The following is a 25,275-nucleotide window of genomic DNA, read 5'->3' on the forward strand; positions in this document are numbered from 1 at the left end:
GTGCCTCGATAAATTGCTGAGGCTGAAACTTGTGATCCTCCTGCCTCAGCCTTCTGAGCTGCTGGGATTACAGGTGTGCACCACCATGCCCTGCTGTATATTTCCATTTTAAAAGAAAATCTCTGGATCCCACTCCAACATCTATTTGCCTTCCCTATTACTTTCCTCGTTTCAGTAGGCAAAATGATCAATACTGTTTTTCTCCAAAAATCATCATTTTTCTCTTAAAATCATCAATGAGAGATGTCTATAGCTCTCATTTATTTCTCATTACATTCCACTCTGGCTTCTGCTCCTTTCTCAAAAGAAATGGATCCCCAAAGACCTCCATGTTGCTAAGACAGTTGTCTCCTTATTTGGTCCTCTCTCCACATAAACTCTTCCTTTTTCTGTAATACCATGTTCTCCTAGACTTCTGTCCCAAGCCCCTTCTTAATATCCCTTATAGATTCACCTGCTTTATGAAAAATTTAATGTTCAGTCTGCAAGGTGTAATAAATACTAAATCATTAGTGGAATTACCATCAACCATTCAATTCAACATTTATTGTATATTTAGGTTGCTCCAGGCACAGTGCTCAGTTGATGTAGCAGACACAGAGTTAAATCATGCTTAGTCACAACCTCAAGAAACTTGTCCATCAGCTGGAAATACAGGCAAATTTGTGACTAGGATGCACATAGTGTGTTAATGACCACAAAACCAATTTATTGACCTCAAGTATGTAAATATCACTGAGAGGTGTAAGGGAATGAATCAGGTAAACATCCTGCTCACAATGAGCTCAGAGCATTGAGGGAAGAATGTGACACAGATATCAGGAAAAGCAATAGAAAAGACAGAATGCTCTGGAACATGAGACTATACAGATAAACCTGGCACAGGAAGTCCACGAGCAATAGGTAACATACTGGGCAACAGAACCAGATAAAACTTCATGGAAAGAAACATTTCATCTGGCCTTAAGATTTGTGTCAATCAGATATAAAATCTTGTGGAGGGATGGAAATGTTGGTCACCTAAGCAAAGACACACAGGGATGAATTGTTGTATCTCTGAGAGCCTTTTTCCTGAAATGCAGAGTGGAGTGTAAGCAAGGGAATAGCTCCAAGGTGCAGGTGATGAGGAAGGAAAGGACCGACCTGTCACTCTAAAGTGTCGAACCCTAATGACTGAAATCATCCCATCAGTCTGGGACACCCTGAGTTTAAGCCCAGGGCACCCAACAGTGGGGAGCTAAGCTGCCATCTTGAGATACTTCACCTATAAAAAAAAAAAGAGGCACAACCTTGGGATGGATGAGAAGATGCTCGTGAAGTGAGTGAGGGGCCAGACAAGGTTCCTTGGAAGAGAGATGGGTCAACCCTCAAGCCAAGGGAGAGGAGCCAAGGAAGAAGAAGTAGCAGGGATGTTCAGAGGGGAAGGACGATTCATAACCTCTCAGAAATTTCCCCATTTTCAGAATGAGGAGCTAGCCAGCAATATGCAAAGAAGCCCTTTATCCCAGCAGGCATTCATAGACCAACAAGAATATACCACAGTGAATCTCACCATCAGGTATATTCACAAGACACTAATCAAAAAGAAAAAAAATGATCTAAAATTAAATAGCAGAAAGATCAGTAGAGTAGAGGGAAGGAAACAGGGAAAGAGAGAAGAGGGGTAAATACTGGGAACTGAATATGAGCAAATTATATTTGATGACTTTTTAACATTTATGTCAAAATGAATAGAAAAAATGTTTTTAAGAAAGTTAAAGAAAGGCATTAAAAAATAAAAAAGTCAAAACCAAACATTTTTTGTATATTCTTTTTCATATGCTAAAGACCTGCCATATCCCTACCCAAATCCCATACATGTTGCAAAGTTCAGATCAAGTGTCTCCCACCATGAAAATTGCTAAAATAAAACACTTCAGGTCTAGCCATAGCAGTAGCAATTTCTGAAGGAACCAAGCATACAGGGACTGTCACTGTGCTTTCAACAGGAATCTCAGACATTCTCAATTCTCCCTGCCTTCTTGGGGTCACCGTTTCCCAAATGGTCCTGGTACCCATTACAACAAAAAATCTAGCACGTGCCCCAACTTTCTAAGAAATGACTGGCATGGGGGAAGAGGAAGACTTTGAGTCTGCTGTGACTCTGAATTCCTACTCTGACTGAATTCTCCATTGGCCAGCGAGTGTAGGCCCACTCACTCTATGTCCATCTCTTCTCCCAACACATCATGGGAGGGGTCTCGATTTCTCAGTTCCTGGCTTCCTTCACCCCCTGCCTTCCCCACCATGTCCAGCAGGGGGAGTCCTCACCTATTGCTATCCATCAGTGCAAGGTCCTAAATTTAGGACAAAGAAATCATCTTACCTAAAAGAACACTGCCATTGTCCTAGGACAACCAGCTAGAAATTCATCCAGCTTTTAAAAGAACATTCCCCCTCTTCCTTAAGTCAAATGTTTGTATTCTGTGGAAAGCTCTAGCATACCAACTCTTTCTCCCAGTAGCAGAAATATGGAATTTTGTGGGTACATGCTTAAGTAGTTATGTTTACTCCTTCCCAACTCTACCCCACAGCACCCTCCAACTTAGAAAAGTTAAGCTCTACATGCTAAACAAGAGCAACATACACAAGTCGTTCTTTCCCAACAAACCAGTAGGTTAGTTAACAAATACAGGCATATAACTAACAGCAGAGAAAAGAGGTGACATTTACTGAACACCTACTGTATGGTAATTGTTTTATATATTTTATTTTTCATAATGTGGTATTATGATCAATAAACTTAAAATGAGAATCTAAGGAACATGACTAAGTTCAAAAAGCCAGTAAGAGGCAGGGGATTTGAGTCCACAATGGTGGACGACTCCACCTTCTTAATTCTTAAATTAGTTCCAACACTGATCTGTACTCCTTCTCCTCAACCCCACTCTCTGTGGAGCAGATGTTCAAGTGGGAGGCACAGACTGGGCTTCCAGGACCTGGAGATGGGTTAAGGCTGCAGAGACTCATGGCTCAGTGTCCTAAAACGAAGAAGACTGAAAGCTGGAGAAAGACTTCACACCCGAAGGGAAAAATGGAAAATGGAGTTGGAGACTTCACAACAATATGGTGGCCAGGACCTTGCTACCAGGGCGAGAAGGCTCACCTTGCAGGACTAAAATGTGAACTTGGAGTGGAGCTTGAGAGAATGAGACCCACAGGTCTCCCACAGCTCCTTGCATTACAGTCCTTCAGTAGAATTTTTAAAAATCTACATTCACTGCTAAAACTCAGAAAACCTGAATGGATGAAAATAATACAAACTCCTAACCACTTGAAACAATTATTTTCAACAATCATCTTTTTTAAGAATATTTATATGTATTTGGAACAGTTATTTTTTAAGAATAAATACATAGTTAATAGAAAATAGGCCATAACTTAGGTATTGTTCAAATTTATCTACTAGAGTTGGAAAATCGCTTTTTAAAAAAATATTTATTTTTTAGTTGTAGTTGGACACAATACCTTTATTTATTTATTTTTATGTGGTACTGAGGATCAAACCCAGGGCCTTGCAGGTGCTAGGCAAGCGCTCTACCCCTGAGCCACAGTCTCAGCCCTGGAAAATCATTTTTTTTTAAGTGTTCAATTATAGAAAAAATGTTATCTATGGTATTTTCTTATGGTTGCTTAAATCTATGATAAATTTATAATTTTCTTAGTTGTAGATGGAAACAATATTTTATTTATTCATCTTATACGGTGCTGAGGATCGAAACCAGTGCCTCACACATGCAAAGCAAGTGCTCTACCACTGAGCCATAACCCCAGCCCTGATAAATTTATATTTATAACCTCCTTTTTTTATAATTATAACCTCCCATTTTTCTTATGCAATCTTGACAAGGGTTATCTACTTTGTTATTTTTTTCAAAAACAAGCTCTTGGTTTTCATGTCTTCTCTTTTTTCTCTTTTCGGTTTGTTAATTTCTTTATGTGCTCATTATTTCTTTTCTTCATGGGTTTTCTTTAGGTTTATGTTCTTGTTCTTCTTCATTCTTGAATAAGTGTTTCTCACACATGCACTTATGGCTACAACTTTCCCCTTCAGTTCAACTTAAGCAGCCCACCACAAATATTAAATTTTTCATCCTTGCTTCCTTTCAAATATGGATGAGTTCTCCTTGAATTCATCAATGAATTTGTAAAATCTATTGTAAAATTTCCATAAGAATACAGTTATTTTTGTTACATTAACTTCAAGTTTCAGTGCATTTAGAGAAAATAATGTTTGATAATGCCTGATATTTTTTGAGACTTGCTTTATGGCCTAGTACATAGTCAATTTTTTTTAATGTTCCACGTGTGATTCAAGATTGATTTTTCTGGAAACCATTTGCTAGTTATCTGATGAAATTTTTTTTTTTTTGTTGTTGTTGTTGTTGTTTTAATGTGCACAATTTACAGTCTAGCAATTTATTTATGGGTGTGGCTGCCATCTTGGACCATGGCTGACAAATGGAGCCATGGTGAGTGACAATGCTTCTTAATATATTATGGATTAAGAAATGAATGAATTTCATGAATTAAGAAAAGAATGGATTGAATGTTTAATTTATACTGAGGGAAAAAATTTTAAGTCGACAAATGAAGCAAGAAATATCAAATATATTCAAACTCAGCTTGAATATACAAAAAAAAGGGTGTAACTTTTAAATTTTCTTATTATAAAATGAATGCAGTGATGATTACAACTCATCTCGTGGTTGGGAAAGGAAGGGGAAGGGAGAGAGTTGCACCTCTGAATTTGTGGTGCCTTGATCACGCCTGGTTTAAACCATCTGTTCCTAGTGAGTAGTTAGTTAGAATTCAATTCCCTAAAAGGACTATTTCTCACCTCCCTCCATTTCTTCTCAAAGTAGAACAGAGTATGGAGATACCTGAGTGTACTCAAGACAATAAGCAAAGGGGTGGCCGTTCTGGGTGGTGGTCTTCTCTGCTGGACTCTGCCATTGGGAGTCTTGTCGGGCCTCACTTGGTGTAAATGACATACACTGCTAACCATTTGACCTCACCAAGGCCACTGGTCAACAGGCTTCCCCCTCAGTAGCTTCCTCCTCTGGTTCCCTCAGCTCTTCCACATCCATTGGAGGAAACCTCTGGTCCCCATGCAAGCCATGCACTGCTCATAGGGAATGAAGAGCTGTATCTTGGGGCCACTGGCCTAGACAGCACCCAGCCACACTGTGCCCCCACTCATAGGCCATGCCAGATGGGACTGAGGACAGGCCTCCCCCAGAGGCTTGCAGCCCAGCCACACTATTCCACTAAGGTGTGTCAATCCCTCTTGCATACATGCATACGATAGCAAACCCATCCGGATGACTCTACCACACTGAGCACATCCTTCACCATGGTTTTGAGGTTTTATCTGGAGGAAACAGAGAACATGCACATCTACTTTGGGGGTAAACCCAAGTCAGTGCGTAGGGAGCCGTGTTGTTCCTGGTGTTGAGGTGAGAAGGACTCCTCAGAATGTGACAGAGAAGGAAATGGAGAGGGGAACGGGCCTCTTCCCTTGTCTCCTTGATCAAAGCAGAGCAAATCTGGTTTAAAAGGAAAGAAATCCATCTTCACAGTGGGCACACCGCCTGCTGGGATATTCCTAAGCTTGCATACATTCCCCCTGCTTGTAGGCATGGTGTGGCCCTCCGTTTCGTCCCAGCCGCCCGCCTCCAAAAGAATGCATGAGTAATAAAATGCCCAATACCCCTCTGTTGAGTCTTCTAAGCTCTTTCTTTGGGATCTGTAAATGGTACACAGGATCTTTTTCAGCCCCAGGGCTGAACATCTGCCTCTTTAGCTTTTGCTCTCTCCCTCCCCCTTTCCTTTGAGCTAGAAGGACTGTTTTCACTTCCTCCTCCCAATCTTTGGCAAAAACTCCCTTCCAACATGTTCTTTTTCTACCTGAGGACACAAAACATAAGGCTTGGTTTTCTTGGCAGAAGGGATAAACATTTACAATGTAAAGGAAACTCTAAGACATGGATCTCTCTCTCTCTCTCTCTCTCTCTCTCTCTCTCTCTCTCTCTCTCTCTCTGATACTGGGCTCTTTCTCTGATACTGGGGATTAAATCCAGGGGCCCTTTACCACTGAGCCACATCCCCAGCTCTTTTTATTTTCTTAAATTGATACAGGGTCTCCCTGAGTTGCTTAAGGCCTCTCTAAGTTGCTTAGGCTGGCCTTCAACCTTCAATCCTCCGGTCTCAGCCTCCCAAGTTGCTGAGAGGACAGGTGTGCACCACCAAGCCCAGCCTGGCATGATTCTTGATATGTGAACTGCCAGACCATTTGGAACTAAGGATAACAAAGAACAAAAATGTACTTTAACATCCCTAAAATCTCACCCATTGGGAAACATGGGTTACTAATGATGGCTAATAATAGCACTCTGAATTGACAACTCACTGTGAGTCAGACACTCTTCTCAGTACATGACATTTATTAATCCATTTAACCCTCACAATAGTCTTAGATACTATCTCGAGTATCTTTGTTTAATAGATAAGGAGACATGTCTAGAGAAGATAAGTGAATAAGAGCTAGGCATAACTCATGAGTGGCCAGTGAGACCAATTGTCTAGGGTGACCCACACCTGTCCATACAGCTTGGGGGATCTTGGCAACATCTTGACTGGTCATGCACAGTCCAGAGAATGACAGTATCACAGCATACCTAACACTAGAGAAAGGATGAGGATGGTTATAATAAATTATCTACCCCAGAACTCTTCCTTTGCTCCCACTTTAAGAGACAGATAAAAAAAGAGTCACCCCTCAACAACTAAGAAGGTGCTCCATGGGACACAAAATCCCCCATAAATTTACAAAGTGCATACAGCTTGAGTAAATGAGATCATGTTCTTCCCAAAGTATTCCCTTTTCTTTTCTCTGAGTCCTTCCTGTCCATGACAGCAATTTCTCCTTAACGCCCACACTACCACCGTCTATGCATTCAGATGATTAGGAATAACTGCAAAGAGAGGGGAAGTAACTAGGAATTGCAAGTCCCACATATTGGTTGCAAGAGCAAGCTGAAAGGCCGAACGTTTAAAATACCAAATCATCCGGAAGCATGAAAGAATTCACTTCAAGCACTTAAAATATTTATAAATCTCAAATGAATTTTTGCTAAGCCCTGTTTCCATTTCACAATTTAATATTTACTGTCTGAAAATCAATGCCCTTGATCTTTTAACCTTTCCTTCTGTGAGGGGACACAGGAATGAAATGCATTTCCAGGAATGATAGAAGAATATGCAGGGAAAACAGTAAGTGGAATTTTACTTACTAGAGGGAAGATGGTTGGAAAATCCCAAGCTTAACTTCTGCATACTTGCCAGAAACAGAGGTGGTAAAGAAATGGCCAGAATGGAAAAAAAGTGAAGTATTCATTATATTTTATCTTTCCTAAAATCAGCCTAGCTTTTCAAAGAAGAGAAGGTGAGTGGGGAAATCTGGGCATTTTCATAAAGATGCAATGTAATCAGTAAGAATTTGATCTTTATTTAATTGTTAGCATTTCTTGTAAGTCCTTAGTCCTGAAAATACCACATACTCATTTGAAGACTAAGTCGATATTAGGCAGCCCTCTTAAAGGGTGCTTATGAGGGAGTTGGAATGACCTAACAAATACCTTTACTAATACCAACTGAATGCAGCAGGAGGCTAGGTCACTTATTGTAGGCAGCATCTCTGGAGAGACAGCCATCCCAGCCAAAGCCAGCAGAATCGGGGTGGTGGTCCACCTCCAGAGTGCTTTCAGCTCCCTCAGGTACCCTGATGCACCTCCAGGAGTAGCATCTGCAGCAAAAGACTGGGTCAGAAGCCAGGATCTTCAGGAAGGGAGAACCATTCTCAGCACTAATTACAGATAGGAGCCATTAAGACAACTTATTTGTGGACCCCACAACAGATCCATCATCAGTAAAAGCTGAGATGAATGGGTTGACCCAGCTGCTGCAGAATCTACTCTGGAGGTGCATCAGGGTACCTGAGGAAGCTGAAAGCAAATGCCAATGTAGGGTACTAACACTCGGCCACCTGCTGGAAGATGGAAAAGTAAAGTTTTGCACATTTATTTATTCAAATATTGATTGATCACTTATTATATGCCAAACAGATGAAGTCTAAGATGTTTTTAAGGACCTAAGGTGCTGATGATACCACCCAGTAGAGTACCGGTACATGCTGCGCCAGTTGTAGACAGACAAAGAAGGCGCCTATATTCTCGAAGCTTAGGTGATTGAAAAGGAGATGCTACCAGCTCATCTGTCACCTCATGACTAGTCTACTGCACATATAACTGAAGAGTGATTAGGGCTCTGGGGGACAGGAACCAGGCTCTAGGAGGAAATCTAACGGTGAGACAAATGTAGATTGAGGGGCTAAGAAAGGATTCCTGGAGTGGTGACATTTAATTTGAGATCCAGAGGATAAATGAGAACCATTCACATGTGGGGGAGGAGAGAGTTCCAGACAGAATCCCTAAGACTCAATGTGCTTGAGAAACCAGGAAGAAGGGGCATGACTAGAGCACAAGGAGAGGGGGTAGAGGGGGCCCATCAAGCAAGAGCAGGCAGAGCCTTGAAGGTGAGCTAAGCAGCAAAACAAACAGGAAGGTGCTAGAAGGTCTGACCAGAGAAGGTGAATGTCTTCCCATTTATATTCAGTGAAGATCGCTCAGGTTCCTTGCATCATAAACTGGAGGGAGACAAGAGTGGAAGCAAGGAAATCAGGGAGAATGACAGGGAATCTGACTAGGGCACGGCCAATGGAGGTGGATTTTGGAAGCCAAATTAAGAGGACTTAAGGATGCATTGGCCATGGGATTTGACAGGAAGACTGCCAGACTCAGGGCTTAAATGCCTAATGGAGTAGTGTGCTGAGGGGAGGAAGGCTGGGGGAGGGGAGCAAAAGTACAGTTTTGCACATTTATTTATTCAAATATGAATCGAGCACTTATTATATGCCAAACAGATTAAGTCTAAGATGTTTTTAAGGACCTAAGGTGCTGATGATACCACCCAGTAGATTTGCCTCGGCTAGAAGCATCAGCATACGCTTCAAAATTTCTAAGGGTCTCAGTATAAAGTGAGCAAGGAAGGAAGCCCAGGGATGACCAGGACATGTAGATAGATTCAATGCAGGTAGGGAAGCAAGGACGTCCAGGGAATTTCCAAGAGAAACTAGGTAGATGGCAAATCATTTCACTAAGATAGCTTGGTACCCCACTTTGGTGTTATTGATAGATGGTGGAAATTTCATGAGACGGGGCCTCATGAGAGGTCTTTAGGTCATTGGGAGGCATGACTTCAAAGGGCCTAGTGGGACCTCAATCCATTTCTCCTTGTCTCTTTCACTTCATGTTCAGGAAGTGAGCAGTTTTGCTCCACCACCCCATTCCAAGTGCCACACTGATTATGAACTGAAACCTCTAAAACTGGTTGCCAAAACAAATCTTTCCTCTCTATCAATTGCTATGTCTTTATCATCGTGTGTTTGTTCTGGAGACAGAAAGTAACACCATGCATCTGTAATTTCATGCATTTTGGTAGATTTGCCAACTTGCTCTCCATGGAGTTTGCAAAATTATCATTCTACAGACAATATATGAAAAATGACCATTTCCCCAAGGCACAATAAAGTGGGTTATCAAACCCAAATGTTTTGTCAATCCAACAGGTAAAACGTTTTGTAATACAAACCAGATGACATCAATCTCAGACTGGTTTAAATTTGAAAGGCATGTAAATATAGTTTACTATAATAATAGATGAAAGGGGAAAATATGATCAGTAATAAATACTAAGAAAGCATTCAGTGAAATTCAGTATCCATTCATGATGAATATTCTTAGCATAGTGGGAAGGGAAGGAATTGCCTTCTGCTGGTAAAATCTTGGAAACACTCCATCCAAATCAGATTCCCCAACAAGGAAACCACCTATCATCATTTATTATTATTGGTCAACCCTGCTCTTGAAATCATCATCAACACAAACACATTAAAAAAAATTTGAATTAAAAAGAAGAAAAAAGAATCCAACAAGATTTTTGGACATGGATCAACATATAAAAATCACTGTCATTTTCATAGATCGAGGATCAGAAAATATAAAATAAAAGAGACCATCATACCATAAAACCACAGGGCACCTAGAGAGAGAAATATATCAGCTAAAAGAAACACAAGAGCCTCGTGAAAAAAATTTACAAAATATTTTTGAATGCCAAGAGAGAAATATGCAACACCATCAATACAGTGCAAGTAAATCTATAGATTTAATGTAATTCTAATCGAAATCAGATAATCACGAAACTGACAGGATGATCCCATGGGTCTTATAAAAGTAGGAAGAACCAAGATTAACAGAGATAATTTTGAACATGAAGAAAATCTTGTCATTCCAAATATCAACACTCACCATAAATTACACTCATTGACATAATAGCATATTGGCTTGGGGGAAAAAAAAAAAAAACAGCAGATCAATGGAGCCGGATAGAAAGCCCAGAAACATCCACGTGTGGAGCGTGGCCTGGTTTGTAATAGATTAGGAGATGGATGGACTACTTAAAAGAACGACAAAGTGAAATTAGACCAAAGGTCCAAGTAAGAATCATAAGAGCAAAGACAGGGCATGAGACACAAACCAGCAATATTCAAGGGCTTAACTTCCTTTCACCTCCAGTCTCACAATAGCTCCTTTTTGCAAGTGAGAGAGATGGAGAAGTCAGGGTCCTAAGGGGGCGCATCGGTTCAGGAAACACTGATGGCCCTCCGCATTTGGCACCAGGAACCATCACAGGGTGGTGAGCCCCTGGCTGCCAATGAAACCCCTGGCTTCCTGCTGGGGAATAATGCACAGATGTGATGGCAGAAGAGCTAATCCAGAACGATCATGGGGTGGGGGTGCTTCAAACCTTCCACTGCAGGCTCTGGTTTTCTTTTACATGACCCCACTCCAGGCTTCTAAAAAACTGCTCAGCCCCAATGCTTCCAACTGGGACAAAAGCAATTGATTTTCACTGCAGAGGAAGTTCATTCCACATTCACCAACCCCCTTAGAGGCCTGTGGTAGTCCCTAAAGCCTTGCTAATCTTCGCTCAGGCCAGAGGCTAATGCCTTCCTCGGTGTGTGTAGATTTACACAGTAATGACAATGGCTTCTGTGTTAATCAGTCCAGCACAGCAAAAAATACAAAAAGGCAGGACCTGAACATTGGTCCTAACTACTAAATGCTGTTTCTAAAGATCATCTTCTCCATTTGTCCCTGCTTATTCACTTGGCTCCTTGGCAATGATTATGTTTACAAATGAGCACAATAAAAGTTGAACAATAGATCATCGGTAACAAACCAGTGACAGGTAATGGAAAATTTCTTACAAATATTTATTTGGAATCAGGGTGCTTTTCCACAGAGGACAGCAAGATGCCAAAAAATCCAATACTGATTTGGGGACCTGCCAAGACTAAGAAAAAGTAATGGAAAAGAGGGTTCTAATTATATTGGAGGTCACTACCCACTTGGGGACACAAAACAAAGGCTTGTTGGATGCTCTCGTTGCTTTGCTTTGTTTTGGGGCAATGAGGACAAACTAAAGTGGTCCAGGGACCACTTTTAGTGGCCTGTAGACAACTACTTCCTGGAGCCGAGCAGAACCCCTTTCTGATAAATAAGATCTACTTGACTCTGGCCACTCTGGGGAAAGAAACATCTGTGATGAAAGATTGGTGTCCCAAGCACACAAATAATATATTTTAGTAGCTGTTTTAGGAGTCAAAACCTCAGGCATTATAGTGGAGGCAGAAAAGCACCCAAGAATTATGGTACTCTGCTAAATGTTACACAAATAACATGACCTGCTTTGTTTTCTTATATGTAAAAGAATACAATGCATGGTTTTGGTTTATGCAAATGAACATTTGCATTGCCATTGTGTGGGGATGAATAATCCTGTGATTTTCTACAGGCCTGGAAGGTAGGAGGGTCTTTCTGAAGTGATCGAAGGTATCCAAATGGAGATGTCAGATGGACAGTCAGAGAGGAAGTATAACTGGATATGGAGTCTGAAAGCTGCTGGAGTGTGGGTGCCAGTTGAGCCTAGAGGGTGGATGGCACTGTCTTGAGAGCAAGATGTGGAATGAGAAACAACTATGACTGAGCCTTGGGGCACTCCAAGTTTGCAGCACAGTGAATGGCAAAAGATAAAAGAGTCAGAAGAGTAGGAAGAAAGTGGGGAACATGTATCATCATGGGAACCAAAGGGAAGGAATGTTTCAAAAGAGGGAGTCAACAGCCTCGTAGAATGATTCCAAGAGGTGGGGTGATGTAAGGACTGGAAAACATATTTAACTGTGTGGCGTGGAGAGAATTGGTGACGTTAACCAAAGTTGTTCACATGGAGCCGTGGAAACAAGAGTTCTATTTGAGGGTTTGCTAAAGGAATAATGGCTAAAGATTTGGAGAGAAACTACAGACAATGCAGGCCAGAAGTTTGAGAAGGGAGTAAGGGAGAGTGTGGTAGCTGAAGATGCATGTGTTTTCCAGAAGGCTTTTTGTGGGGGCAAAGGGGTGATTGGTTGGTTATAGTGATGGGTTAGTTTGAGGCAATGAGACACTTGAGAACAGGCATAGATGCTGACGGAAAACGTCCAGCTACAAAAGAGGAAATTGAAACTGAATCAGAAAGAGGAAGTGATCAATGTTCTGGGGACAACCTTGAGGAGCTAGAGTGGTTGGCCTTTGTAAGAAGACAGAAAACAGTTGACTAAGCAAAGTTCTTATCTATTAGCTTCATTTTTTTTCCCAGTGAAATTGGAAGCAAGGGTATCAGCTATGAGAGGAGGAGATTTGAGAATAGAATAAGTTTTTTATTTTTAATATTTATTTATTTATTTATTAGTTTTTGGTGGACACAACATCTTTGTTTGTATGTAGTGCTGAGGATCAAACCCAGGTCACATGCACGCCAGGCGAGCGCACTACTGCTTGAGCCACATCCCCAGCCCGAAAATAGAATAAGTTTTAAAGAGATTTTGTAGAAATGTGCCAGGGTACCAGGAAGTTTCCAGGGTCTAGATGAGATCACTAACCATTGTTGGGTAGTCTGCTCCACCATGTTTCTCTCCAATTATTCTCAGCGGTTTGCATAGACATGGAGAAGATAGATAGGTTGATCCAGGGCTGAGATTTGCCAGTTAATTTGCAAGAGAATAATTGAAACAATGAATCTTAGAATCTACCAGTAATATAAAGAAAAAGAAGGTATAAAAGAGTGATTGATGAATACATTGGTGAACAAATTCATAAAGAGACAGGGGAAATGGAAAGGCAAGTCAACTAGAAGCACCTAGTGAAGAATGGTTGTAGTGGGACACTTAAAAAGCAATTTGGAAAAAAAAAAAAAAAAGGAAGGCTGCAAATGAAATGCTAGATGTTTGTGCTATTTGATTGATGCAGTGGTTTCAAGTATTGACAAGGTCCACAGCGTGACAATGGATGGAGGAGACTGAGTATAATTCACTGGAGGGTTGAATTAGCTCATTCGCATTACTATTAAAGTCATCCAAGTTGACAAATGGAGTTGGGAGTGGAAAAGAAGTGAGGGCTCTGATAATAAAACCATCAGTGAATAAGGAGGAGAAGTGACCGAGTGAAGACCCCCCCCCCACCATAAGAAATGGACGACAAGCTTCAAAATGTAGAGATTTAACTAGAGAGTGAAAGTCTAGCAGCCTGAAAGGGGGCAGGGGAAGACACTGACCAGACTCTCAAACCTGGAGCTATGTGAAGCACGACACGGCCCCATTCGAGAATGTTATTCTCAGAAGACTGGGGAGATTCAGTTAAGACAAAGAAATGGAAGGAATTTCCCGAGTGGAGTCTGAGGACATAAGGAAAATTAGTCTTGTTCATAGGATGACTGTCGTGCACAGTACATAGGTTTGTCGAGTGTGAACAAAAATGGTGGCTTGCGCTAAAAAACACTCTGATACAGAGATTTTTTTTTTTTTTAATATTTCTACTCCCCAAATCTAGAATGCTGTGAGACACCTGGGCATACCGCAAAAATGTTTAACTCTTCTTGAAAGTTCTTTTGCTGATTCTACTGTGAAATTCTGAATACTCGTACTCATTATGCAACAATTTAGATGCAGATCCAAAGGTGAAGAATTTCATTTGTACCTGTATTTTCATGCGTACACATCTGGTGATTAAATCTCTGTTATGAGCTTGTCTTGGTATCATTGGCTTCTTTTTGTCCTAAAAAAAATGAAGCAGTAGAATGCATCTGGTTAATTAGTGTTTTGGTTACTCAAGTTGTAAATAATGCAAGTAGATTTTGTATGGAGCTCCACTCTCGCCATCCTAGAAAGGATCATGATGTTTGATCTAGATGTCATCTGAAAGTCGGGGTTGGGAGAAAGACATAGTCACAAAATCACATGCAAACTTTTTAAAGCCACCTTACCTTCAAGAAAAAAAACGGCATACTTCCAGTTTATTTACTATTACTAAGTAAAACGTTTTTAGTCTTTTTTTCTATTTCTTCTAGTAAATTTGAGCTCCACAAGCCTGGTTTTTGCTTATTACACTAGTTAATAAAATTCTAGAGTCTGGCTCTAAAAATTCAAATATTCACAGTCAAAGGAATCAGTAATGGGTTAAAGGAAAGTTCTCCCTTAGAGCTCTGAGAAGACAGATGTGAAAACTTTGACAGGCATCGGTCTTATATTCCTTGTAATTCCTTGTAATCATTAATGTGATTAATCATAAACTTATTATCTTCCTCTCTTGATATATAGCAGATCTTGGAAGTTTCATTTGAACAAAGGGGGTCTTAAAAATTATGAAGATTCTAGACATAAAAATAACGCCCAAAAGAAATTTGTAATGTGGATTGATTATCTTCGTAGATAATTTGCTCTTCCAGTAATAATGATGTAATTGGTAACCCTGTATAATGACTAACCACATAAGTCTTTCTGAGTTTTAACTCAAATCAGGTAAGAATTACTAGCATGTTCTACCACCTGCTTGGTAGAATAATTGAAATTCTTGTTGCTTGTTTGTTTGTTTTTAGACAGGGTTTCATTAAGTTGCCCAGGCTGGCCTCAGAGTTGTGATCCTTCTGCTTCAGCTCCCAAAATCCCAGGAATGTAACCACCATCATGCCTAGCTCTAAGTCGGCAAACTTCTTTAAAAAAAAAAAAATCAGTTATGATACAGTACATAGTAGCAGGTCTCAAATTTACACTCCCAATGAAAACAATAAAATTCATCAAAATACACAAAAGAATTTTTTTAAGGCACTGAACAGTAAACACATCAGGGATATAATCCTTGAGAGAAAGGAAGTGAAGTAGGCGAACCACACATACACTGGTTTTTCTCTAAAGATGTTTTCCAAACTGTTATGCAGGGAGAAAGAGCCAATGCTGAGAAAGGAAGAAACAGACACAAGAGTTAGGGGATGCTAAGACATAAAAGGGTTGAAAACCAAAATTACTAGACATTTGAAGAAACAAAAGGAAATTGAAAATCAAGAGACAAAATGATCAATGGAAGCAGACCCAGAGATTACCATTATTGATATGTGAAAGAAATTATAGAAAAGATGAGCACAATGGATGAGAAGGTGAGAAATTTCAATAAGGAATACAAAAACATTTTTTAAAAACCAATCATGATATAGGGAATAGGAGGGAACTCAAGATGGAATGCAGATGGTGACAAATAAATGTGACAAATTAATGAATCGAATAAAATTAGTCATATAACTATGCTGAACAGAAAAGAAATAAATTATTTCTGAAAGGATAATTCCAATTAATGAATGCATATGCAATGAAGAAAGTAATAAACCACCATTAGAACAACATAATAATAATTTCTTCAAGCAACATTCACTAATGAATGCTAAATTTAATAAGTGAAAGTTCAATGAAAAACAGGATATTTGCAGAGTCTTAAGATATCTCTTCTCCACAGAAATATTTATTAATAAATATAAAAAATAATAATTTTATACTGGAGAAATTTAGAAAATACCACCTTAATAATATGAAGCAGGGTAACATCATCAGTAATAAGAAAGATCATCATCATTTACCTAGATGTGACACACTGAAAGGGAACATCATCTCTGGGATTCTTTTCAATAATTCATAACCATGACCTATTTAATTGTGAAAAGGCACCAGAAAAATTCAAATGGAAATACATTTTACAAATCATTTATCCATGTTCTTTAAAAGTCTCAAGGTCATAAAAGAAAAAGAAAGATTGAGGAACCATCACAGAAAAAATAAAATTAAAGAGATCTCTTTAATTTACAGTATAAATGCAATGGGGCATCCCGGATTCCATCCTGACATAGAAAAGGGATATTAGCGGGTAAAACTTGGGAAATGTGGATGAGGGACGTAGTTAGTTAATAATGTTGTATCAATGTTAATTTATCAGTTTATTAATTGAACTGCATGGATGTGTAAAATGTTAACATTAAAGGAAGCTGGGTGAAAAGCATGAAAAGTGGGGCAGGGGACCAAAAACATCTTGCTCTTTTTATTAACAAAGCATAGAGATATGTACAATGCATAAACAATATGTCGTATATCTACAGAATTAAAATTTCATGGAGAAGGAGAAGCAGTTAGGGAATAAATGGCTCCTAAGGGAACGATGCGTGTACTGGGGGTGGTACAGATAATTTCAGAGTCTGCATTTTGTTTAAGGTCAGCATCTGTTTCATGATAATAACTTATTTAATCTGTGAGAATTCCTAAAAACCAGCCAAGTCAGGAAAAGGGAAGCTATAAAACATACTTAGACCTTAGCTCTCTGTGCTTCTCTTTATTCAAATATAACCATAAAATATGGTTCTGCCTACCCTGGACACTTGTTAAGTAATATTCTCTTTTTCCAGAAATACCCTCCTGAGCTTGCAATGCCTGTTTGAGAATAGAAAATTTCAAGTCAAACACTCCTCTCTCAGAGAAAAAATTTTCTGGTCATTTAGTTAGATTAACAATAAACACCGTCATTTCACAATTATATAGCTTCCTGGGATGCTTCTCCTTTGCTTTTATTATTGTTGGGGTTGCATACGATTTTTTTTCCACTACCATGAAAATGTAAACTTTCCAGATGCTAGCTCATTGCCTGCCACATGGACTCTCAATAAATATTTGAGTGAGTAAATGAGTGAATGAATGAATGAATGAATGAATGAAATGTGTCACAAGCTTGTGAAGAACTGAGAATAAATACCTGAATGAAGGCTTCCAGTTAACTCAGAATTCCTCAACTTCCTCTAATTAACCTGGTATTGACACCAAGTTATCTATACACTCATAACTAATGAACATCAGCGAATAGCATTGGTGGGCACCAAGGAACTACTTGGAAACTTGAATGTTCATTTTAAAAATTATATGTAAGACAGAACCATACAGGAAAAAAAAAGCTTTTCAACTACAGAAGACATTGTGGTTCTGAAGTCCCCAATTTATTCAACATAAGTTAGTTAGCTTCTACCATTCTATTCACTTCTGAAAACCAAGTTATCTTAAATAAATATTGACTATAAAGAGAAGGTGATGCCCAAGCACAATCTAGTTTTTCAGTGAACTGAAGCCCTAGGAAGATTCTCCGTGTCTCTCAGTACCAGTGTCTGGTCCCTTGTGTTTCCTACAGGGAGTCTGAAATAGACTGTGAATGCATCATTTATCTTAATTATATAAAAGGCAATTGTTACTCCCTCTGACTGGAATTTAATGTTTGAGGTTTACCTGCTTAACTTACAGTTTTGTCCATTACTACTTTTAGTTAAAATTTCTTAAGCCTACTAGACGGATATATTTGCCTCCTCTAAGTCATAAGTTTCCATGTGCAAGTGCCAGAGCCAACTTTCCATGACAGGATCAGCAAGATCTCCTGTGCCCGTGGGCTGTACATATATTTTCTCCTGCTCATGATTTACTTTTTGCCTTTGGATCAGTAAGAGAGCCAGAACCTTGCCATTTCTTTTCCCTATTCTCCTTCCCTCACCATCTCTCTCTCCAGAGATATCATTCCTTATTCCACTTTGGACAGCCTGGCCTTCCCAGACCACGAGCCTAGTGGCGAAGGCTCAGGACCCACACCAGTCTTGGGAGGAAAAAGTACACTTCCCTGTTCCTGTGTCTCTCGATTTCCTCTGGCAACATAGATGGACCTTCTTGGTCTTTCCTCTAAAACAAACAAATATTCAGACTTGGGATGTAATAAATAGGGATTTGGAAAAGGAAGAAGGAAGTCTCAGTACAACAGTGTCATAAGTGAGCGTCCAGCCTCCTTAACCAAGGTGCTCTGCATTTACCCAGAGATCTTGGACGGTCTTTCTTGGTTACGGACTAGAGAGGGGGAGTGAAAAGTGGGATTCTGTCACCAAAGTTACACATCAGGGACCTAACATGATGGAGTCCCTTTCCCCCTCAAAAAAAAAAAAAAATGTTTGTCTTCCACGTTAGACCTTTAATACCTTGCTTTTAAAATATAATAAACCAGTTTCTAAACTTAAGTAATTGACTTCAGTTATCTTGAAAAACATTTTGCATGAAGGTATTGTGAAGATCCCTTCCATGTGTCTCTGAGGGTAAATGTTATTATTATCCCATGTGAGAAACTTTAAATGAGTATAATATGAGTATTATTTCAGATTTTTTAAGCCAGGTCTTATGCCTTGGTTGATTGGTAACTGCTACTTATTCTGCTCCCTGATTTCTCTGCAAACTCTAGACTATACATAGGAAATGTATGTGCTCACTGTATATTTAATATTCACGTTTGCATTGACCCTAAGCCCCCTGCAGTAGGCTGAATGGACTGCCCCATAAATTTCCAAATCCTAATCACTGAAACTTCTGAATACCTTATGTTATGTTATGTAACGAAAGAAACTTTACAGACATAGTGAAGGCTAAGGATTTTACAGGGAGATTATTCTGAATGATTTGGGTGAGACAAATAATATAAACCCTTAAAAACCAAGAACTTTCTCTAGCTGGAGTCAGAGAAATGCAACAGAAGATGAGGCCAGAGTTACTCCAAGCTTGAGAAGAGCTCAACCCACCATTACTGACTGGAGCAAACCAGAGACCTGAGCCCGACAACCACAAGGAGTGAGTTCTGCCAACAACCTGCGTGAGCCTGGATTTCAGAGCTTCTTCTAGGCAGGAGCTCTGCAGACAACCACTTCGTGTCCTAGTGAGACCCAAAGCAGAAGATATAGACAAGCCCACAGGACTTCTGATCTACAGAACAGTGAGGTCATAAATGGGAACAGCCTTCAGACACTATGTTTGTGATAGTTTGCTACACAACTCACTCCTGTAGATCTCTGAGAATCCAGTCCTCTATCTTCCTTATTAATTTTGGGGCTCCCATAAAAAAAATAGTCACACTTTCCATGAAGGCCTCTGTAACAGATGAACTGGATCTTAAATGCTGTTATTCCAGCCTCTAAATGTTGCTCTCCTTTCCCATGTTCATTCACTCCAAATGTGGACACTAACTGTATTAATTGTATTTTCTTATTTTCTGTGTTCATGATGCTCTGGCATTGGGGGTCTTGCTGATCCTGGAGAGACTGCCTTCCCCAGGACTAGTTAATTCCTAGAGATAGCCAATGACACCCTGGTAAGCTCACCTTTCATATGGAAATCAACCAATCCAGAGCCCAGATTTTCCAACTACCTCCTTTATTAAGCTCTCACAGGATGAACAAATAATCCTCTGTCCTGATGTCCCCAGGGCCAGATCCCAGTTAACTTGGAACAGATCCTACATCTCAGAGTCCCAAGAAATTATCCACACTACAATTCTAAGCCTTCCTATCCCTAACTCTGAATTTCCCACTGTTCCCCACAAAACCACAATAAAAACTTCCGCCCCTGCTTCCCCCTTTCTCCTCTTGACTCCTGACCAAGGAAACTGGTACTTCCCCATGTGGCCCTTTTCCTCTAATTTCATGTCCCCATGTCCCCCTCCTCTTGGGATCTGTTATGGTTTGAATGTGAGGTGTCCCCCAAAAGCTCACAGATGAAACAATGCAAGTTTTAGAGGAGAAATGATTGGGTTATTAGAGCCTTAGTCCATCAATCAGTGAATTAATCCCTTGATAGGATTAACTGAGTTGATAACTGAAGGCAGGTAGGGTGTGGCTGGAGGAGGTGAGTCATTGGGGGACGTGCCTTTGGGGTTTATATTTGGTATCTGGCAAGTGGAATGTCTCTCTGTCTCTGGATCTCTCTCTCTCTCTCTCTCTCTCTCTCTCTCTCTCTCTCTCTCTCTCTCTCTCTCCCCCCCCTCCCCCTTTCTGATCATCTTATGAGCTGCTTCTCTCTGCCATGCTCTTCTGCCATGATGTTCTGCCTCACCTCAAGCCAAGGAATGGAGCTAGCTGTCTATGGACTGAGTCCTCTGAAACTGTGAACCTTCAAATAAACTCTTACTCCTCTAAAATTGTTCTGGTCAGGTCTTTTAGTCAGAGCAATGAAAAATCTGACTAAAACAGGAACTGTAACAAACTTTCCAATGTCGCTCATCTCCTGATCTGTTGGCCTCACCCTATCTGATCAATAACAAAATCTCAAGTATGTTTTTAAACAGGATGCTTCCTTAGCCACCCAGAGCCCAGCTGACTCTAAAGCTTAAAAGGTAACAGAAACAACAGATGCAAGAGTGTCCTCTGTGCCAATGGAAGAAGTCACTGCTGGAGCCCAGGGTACAGAGCCTCATTCTTTGGTCCCTGCCCAGCAGACTCCTAGGTTGTCAGAAGATTAACTCCCATCCACAATTCCCTCCTGGCCTTCTGAGCCTTCCATGTCCTGACCCTCAATTGTTTTGACTGAAAGAGAGAAAAGGGGTCTTCATGCCTTCATTTTCCCCAAGATGATTCATCTTGGAAAAACATAATCCTTTAAGTATGTAAAACACTTTACCAAACCACAGGGTGACTTCCATGGCCCAGATAAGACGGTCATAACAGCTAATGCTTCCTTTTCCACTAGCCAAGCTTCTTAGCCTTAAATAGCACCCTGTGCAGAACCCAAAAAATCTTCCTTTAATTTCATTGTTAGGTAAGAAAACATTGATCTTCCTCATCCAGGGAACGTCCTGTTAAAGTTCCACTTCACCAGGAAGCTCACTTAGCAGGATAATCAACTACCTCTACATTCTGATTTTTGTTAACTCCTGGATCTTCCCTGAGGGAAGAAATGAATGCTTTGATTTGCATATCTAAGGAATGCATTTTAATAACTTAAAAAAAAAAATAAAGGAAGCCTGAAAGGAAATCAGGTCTACATGTAATGTCCCAATCAGGGTATAAAGTTATTTTTGAAGTAGTTTATTTCCAGCCCACCTTTTTAATTTTAATTTTTGTACCTTTAACATGTGCAATATACTAGTAAAATAATAATAATAATAATAATAATAATAATAATACCTGTCATCCATAAAAATTCTTAGTTTGAGTTGTGGGCTCTGCCATTTGCTAGCCATGTACAATCGATCATAGGCTGATCCCTGGATCTCAATTTTCTCATCTGTAAAATGTGGATAATATTTCCTACCTCACAGATTGTGTAGAGAATATTTTAAGAATGACTGGTGATCTCAGAATTTTGACTCCTGGTGACACAAAGGGAGAGTTCTTTGCTGGTATGTGGCTTCTGGAACATAGAGGAGATGCTTGATCAGGGGCCTTCTCGCAGCCTCGGCAGAGCTATGCCTCCTCCATTACTGCAGACACCCTGCCAACCTGCTAAAGGATGCCAGGGAGCTGGGTGGCTCCTCAGGACAACTCTTCCTTGAACAGTATCAGCAGTTGGCTGAGCTTAGGAAGGAAGGGCCACGCACAGTGCAGGAGACATGAGCCCAACACATGAAAAGAATTTAAATGAAATACCAATCTAAGCCTACCAAGTTCATGGACGCCGTATCAAAGCAATTGCCATTTATAATCAAAGGTCAGCTCTGACACACTCTGGGTAAATGCTTGGGAATTATCTCTAAAATTTCTGGATTTATAACTTTTTGTAATTTCATGTACAAAGATTTTAGATAACCAACGATTTAAAATCTGAGTGACTCTCAGATAAATAAGACCTTGAATTAAGAATTTTTTAGGATCAGTGGGGCACTGTGGGGCACATCTATAATTCTAGCAACTCTGGAGACTGAAGCAGGAGGATGGCAAGTTTGAGGCCAGTCTCAGCAATTTAGTGAGGCCCTAACAATTTAGAAAGATCCTGTCTTAAAATTAAAAAATAAAATAGACTGGAGATATGGCTCAGTGGTAAAGCACTCCTGGGTTCAATTCCCAGTACCAAAAAAAAAAAATTGATAGAAATGGTTCAATTTGAATATTCACAGTCAAAGTGCAATCATATTCCTTCAAAAACTGTGACCTCAATTATGAGGAAACTTCAGACCAAAACCATTCGGAAGAACATTTAGCAAACACACTTCAAAATTGTCACTGTCCGTGAAGGAGAATAGCTATCTCAGGTACAGTTCCAGATTAAACAACACCAAAAAGACAGAACAACTGAAGTCAGTCAATCATACTGGATTGACAGCAGAGACAATTGATGAAGTCTAGATATCTCTAGATGAAATCAAGGTATTTTTCTGATTTTGATGATGCCTGCAATTTAATCTCAAATGACTCAGCAAAATATAAAATGTATTATTTGTTGTTATAGAAAGAGAATGACAAAGCAGATCTGGTACAATGTTCACATCTGGGTAAGCCGGGTGCAGTCTGGAATTTTCATACTATTTGCAATTTTTCTGTAACTCTGAAGCAATTTTTGAAATCCACTCACCAACAATTCCCCTGTCATTCTAAATAATCACCAAGCAGCATCTCTGCACATCTGGCTGCAATCTGTTTTCTGTCTCCCTATTTTATTCACAGAGCATTAAAAATTCTCCTTTTCTCCATGTTCAACCTAGTACCGTAGCCAAGTTCATGACTGTATTCCCCTGACACATCATCTTTTCTTTGCTTTTTTTTTTTTTAATCAACTATAGAACTGAAAGACTCCCTGTGATTTCTAAGAGATTCTGTATGTGACAAGGCATCCATGTCTTTCAATTTAAGTTTGCTGGGTCTACAGGGAGCACAATGCTAAGATTTGGTCTTTGTTGCTCCATGAATATCCCACACACATAAATCCAGCTGTATGGGGGAAGCAGTTGCACTCAGATAAGAAAGAAAACCTCATTTTCAAATCATGACAGAGTATCAAAGAAGAAATAGGGATTAAAAAAAAAAAGAACTCAGTAGCACCATTGATCTCACTGCAACAACAGGGGTCTTTGAATCTGAAGAAACCTGAGTTAGGATTCAGAACCTCTCCCCAGGCTCAGACAAATCCCAAACATTAGCACGAACGTTCTAGGAAGGCCCACATCAGAAATCAACCTGCTGCTCCTTCTTCCAGTTTCATTTTCCCCATTCTTTTCTGTCCTTCCAACCTTGACAGCTATTACAATCCGCTGTTAACAAAATGGTCCATATGACCCGTTCACTTGCCACTTGAGGATGAGGTACAAAAGGAAGTAAGACGAAAGCCAGAGACATTCTCTTACCTTCAGATAGCAGTAGTTGCTGTGTGTCACAGGTTCCTTGTCTGTACCAAGGTCCCTGAGGGGTTGAGGCTACCTCAATGCATGCAGAATATATAGGGAGAGATTATATATCTGGGTTTTTTTTCATTACACAAGGTGTTTTTGATGGGTCCTCCCAGCCAAGATGCACTTTAAAACAAAAGCTACACAAAGACTACAAAAAGGCCACACAAAGTTTAAACAAAAGGCTAAAGAAAAACCAAACAAAAGCCAAAGAAAGTTTAAAACAAAGAGTGAAACAAAGACAAACAAAGGCCAAACAAAGACAAAAACAATGACCAAAACAAAGAGCAAAAGAAAACCTAAACAAAAGCTAAAGTAAGCTACTGGCCATATCGCACATGCACACACACCCATGCACCCACAACCCATCTCCACACTATAGCCACACACACACTCACAGGCTCAAACTCCCATGTCCCATGAGAAACCTCCCCCATCACCAAGGCCCCTTCCAACCAGCTCTAGCCCGTGTGCAACCAAGCTAAGTCCATCCACACCACACACCAGCTCACCCCACACAACCAAGCTCTCCTACCCACACGCCACACCAGCATAGTAACCCACCCCACCCCAGTACATCATACTGCACCCCATATACCCCAAGTAAAAGCCTTCCACCATGAACTGTGTTGGAGTCACACCAACAAATTCCTGTCTTTGGGCTCCTATTTTCATACTCTAGGCAGATAAATACCCATTTACATTCCCCTCCCACTTACACACACACACACACACACACACACATACACAACAAGACTAACTACCCTCACATACACACACCTTTGCACACTTGACTTAACGAAAGTCTCATCTAGTCTAATCACAACTGAGATTGAATTTGGAAGATTCTGTGACAGTCACCTTTATGCACTCAAAATTTATTAAAACTTCTATAAACCACCTATTATGGTAGAGGGTTTGGTGAATAGTGAATATCATTCAATTTACATGATGGCATTGACTGCGATCTTCAATATGTTCTTATCCTTTTCTTAAAATGTGGGAGCTACACTATCAAGTCCTATAACCCTCTGTGCTCTATTAAATGTCATCGGACCAGAGGGAGGATTAAATCAGTTAAGAGGCGTACACTTGTTCAAACGGTACATCCCACACGTGAGTAGTAGTAAGTGCCACACCATGTTAGCGCTCATGGTCAGGGCCCTAAAGAAACTTACAAACAAGAGTGACTGGCACTTGCAAAGTCTTCCTTTCTGATCCCCAAACTACTGGAAATCAAGATGTTTTTAAAAACCCATCTTTACTAAAGGACTCCTCTGCTTCTCAAATCTCAATGGCAAAATTTTGTGGTCCCATCTTCAATCTACTCCATAATAAATGGAGTGATATACCATTTATGCAACCAAAGTATGGAGGGTCCACAAAATGCTCATTACACTATCTCTGTCTGCCCTTCATGCAACAGTATTCTCAGTTCCAGAAAAACTGCTTAGGAGGCCACATCTGAGTCCGTGTCACTCCTGTTGAATGGCAGTCTTGTGCTCCCCACAAGGTAAGACCTCCCAGGACTCCAAGTGAA

The 25,275-nt window shown here is 40.1% G+C and overlaps 1 protein-coding gene across 4 annotated transcripts in view; it reads right to left on the reverse strand.

Moving 5' to 3' along the window:
- Positions 1 to 23,844, reverse strand: part of Mobp (myelin associated oligodendrocyte basic protein) — a 45,335-nt gene extending 21,491 nt beyond the window's left edge. For 3 of the 4 annotated variants that reach the window (XM_078038099.1, XM_078038100.1, XM_005317402.5), the window contains exons 1-2: positions 23,694 to 23,844; positions 14,235 to 14,312 (exon numbers count right to left, since the gene is read on the reverse strand). The gene's annotated coding sequence lies outside the window, so the exon portion shown is untranslated. The remainder of the gene's footprint in view (positions 1 to 14,234; positions 14,313 to 23,693) is intronic. The other variant, XM_078038101.1, reaches the window with a different exon arrangement.
- Positions 23,845 to 25,275: the final 1,431 nt, after the last annotated feature.

This window comes from Ictidomys tridecemlineatus, chromosome 2 (assembly GCF_052094955.1).
Source record: "Ictidomys tridecemlineatus isolate mIctTri1 chromosome 2, mIctTri1.hap1, whole genome shotgun sequence".
NCBI lineage: Eukaryota > Metazoa > Chordata > Mammalia > Rodentia > Sciuridae > Ictidomys > Ictidomys tridecemlineatus.